Source organism: Arachis ipaensis, chromosome B8 (assembly GCF_059453495.1).
Source record: "Arachis ipaensis isolate K30076 ecotype BB chromosome B8, ASM5945349v1, whole genome shotgun sequence".
In the NCBI taxonomy this organism is placed as follows: Eukaryota; Viridiplantae; Streptophyta; class Magnoliopsida; order Fabales; family Fabaceae; genus Arachis; species Arachis ipaensis.
Window position 1 is genome coordinate 8,673,596 of NC_142443.1, and position 3,135 is coordinate 8,676,730.

Genomic DNA, 3,135 nt, shown 5'->3' on the forward strand with positions numbered 1-3,135 from the left:
TTGGACCTGTAGTCCGTACACCAGAAGATGTAAAACCTGTTGGATACCGATGGGTATTGTGAGAAAACGAAATAAGAAAAATGAAATTGTGCGCTATAAAGCCCGACTTGTGGCACAAGGTTTCTCACAAAGGCCCGGTATAGATTATGAAGAAACGTATTCCCCTGTAGTGGATGCGATAACATTGCGTTATTTGGTCAGTTTATCTGCATATCATAAACTGCATATGCATTTAATGGATGTGGTAACAGCCTATTTATACGGCTCATTAGATCGGGATATCTATATGAAAGTCTCTGAAGGACTAAAGATATCTAAACCATCCAATGAATATTCGCAATGGTTATACTCAGTCAAATTGCAAAGATCTTTATATGGTCTGAAGTAATCTGAACGAATGTGGTATAATCGTCTTACTGAGTATCTGGCCAAAAACGGATTCAAGAATGATGATATCTGCCCATGTGTTTTCATAAAGAAATCTGCATCTGGGTTCATTATAATTGCTGTGTACGTTGATGATTTAAATATTATTGGAACTCCTGAAGAGATTCCAACAATTATAAAAACTCTAAAAGAAAAGTTTGAGATGAAAGATCTTGGAAAGACTAAATTTTGTCTCGGCCTGCAGATTGAGCATATAAAAAATGGGATCTTTATCCATCAAACAACATACACAGAGAAGATCTTAAAAATATTTTATATGGATAAGTCACATCCATTAAGTACCCCAATGATCGTAAGATCTTTGGATGTGGAGAAAGATCAATTCCGTCCTAAAGAAGAGAATGAAGATATCCTTGGTTCTGAAGTACCATATCTTAGTGCCATTGGAGCGCTAATGTATCTTGCTAATAATACACGACCTGATATATCATTTGCTGTGAACTTACTAGCAAGGTATAGTTCCTCTCCAACCAGAAGACATTAGAGTGGAATCAAACAAATCTTTCGATATCTTCATGGAATGGTTGATATGGGATTGTTCTATCCTTATGGATCCAAGTCACAACTAGTTGGCTATGCAGATGTTGGATACTTGTCTGATCCACATAAAGAGAGATCTCAAACAGGATACCTGTTTACATATGGTGGAACAGCTATATCATGGAGGTCCACGAAACAGACGATAGCAGCAACCTCCTCTAATCATGCTGAAATACTAGCGATACATGAAGCTAGTCGCGAGTGTTTTTGGCTGAGGAGTGTGATCCAATATATTTTGTAATCATGTGGACTGATTGATCAGAAGATAGCTCCAACTGTCCTGTTTGAAGATAATACAGCATGTATTGCTCAACTTAAAGGCGGATATATCAAAGGTGATAGAACAAAGCACATTTCTCCCAAATTCTTCTTCACTCATGATCTTCAAAATCAAGGGACAATTGATGTCCAACAGATCCGCTCAAGTGATAATCTGGCAGATTTATTCACAAAGTCACTCCCAAAATCTTCTGTTGAAAGATTGGTACATCAGATTGGGATGCGCCGATTTCGAGATATAAAATAATATCGGCAAGAGGGGGAGACTGTACTCTTTTTTTCTTGGTAAGGTTTTTTTCCATTGGGTTTTTCTTGACAAGGTTTTTAATGAGGCAGTTCCATCACAAAGGATATTGTACTCTTTTTCCTTCACTAAGTTTTTTTTCCCACAGGGTTTTTCTTTAGTAAGGTTTTAACGAGGCATTATCCTGAATGGTCATCCAAGGGGGAGTGTTGTGATAAGGCATGAGGTGGATGCCCATTAATGTTTGGGCGGCTAACTTTTCCAAGTGAAAAGTTTAGATTATCAAAAGAAGACTGAAATTAATTCATTTACCTTTTGTATGCCTATAAATAGGAGGTTATGCCTCAGGCAAACAACACACAAGTAATAAGCAATTCCCTCTCTCTTTTATGTTGCAATACTTCTCTCTCTTTATATTTCTTTATATTTGTTACCTTTTTCTTATTTATTTATTTAGTTATTTTATAACACTTCCCAACTTTCCTCTTTTCTGTTTTGCTAAGCTGGCAAAAATAGTTAGTGCTCAACCAACTCAAATTACACATACAATCTATAATTATAATTGCAATAATAATTAGAACATAATCACTCATTCTCTTCTTCAATTCCTCTCTTTTTCACTCTCAACTCTTCACAACTCAGCTCTCTTTCTTCTGCTGCACGTCTCTGATATCCTTTCATGGAATCAAAGCTTGGCTCCAATCGCTACACCTAATAATTCTACTCCTGTTGCACAAGTAGCTCAAACGGCAAATGCTCTAGGATTCATAGCAACTCTAATTTACATGAAGCTTGACAATGATAATTTCTTGCAGTGGAAGGATCAAGTTGAGGCGATGATTGAAAGAAACGACCTACTTGATCACATCACAGGAGCAAAGATTTCGCAGCCGCTGCTTGACAATGGAGAAATCAATTCATAATACCAGAGGTGGAAGAAACAGGATGCATTGTTGAAATCTTGGCTATTGACTTCCATGACCAAACCATATACTACTCGAATGGTTGGTTGTGTATACACTTACCAGATTTGGAACAGGTTAAAAAACTATTTTTCTTTACAAATTAAAGCTAGAGTAATACAATGGAGAAATCAGCTTAGCAGCACAAAAATTGGTGTCTCGGTAAATAATTATGTCATGTAAATCAAAAGTACAATTGATGCATTAACCTCAGTAGAAGTAATCAGTAAAAGTGAACATGTAAATGCAATTCTTCATGGCCTAACTGAGAATTATGCACATGTCCTCATTTCAATCTTAACAAGATCTCAAGGAATTATAGTTGGAGAGCTAGAAGCAGTACTCTTTGCACATAAAAGCATGTTAGAAAGGTTTAAAAAACCATAATTAGATCAACTCTTACAAGCAAATGTGGCTCAATCCAGACACACAAATCAATTTGATCAAGAAATGTATCAAGCCAATTTTGCACAAAGAGGAGGTTTTAGAAGGGGTCCACAAGGCATAGGCAGGTTTCAAAACTTCAGAAATGCAAAACATGAAAGGGGACAACAGTCCTATCCTAACAGGTCAGGGATGTAGAATTATGAACAATCTGAAGGGTTTGATAGGTCTGAAAGGTTTAACAGGCCACAATATCAAAGCTATGAAAGAACGCAAGAG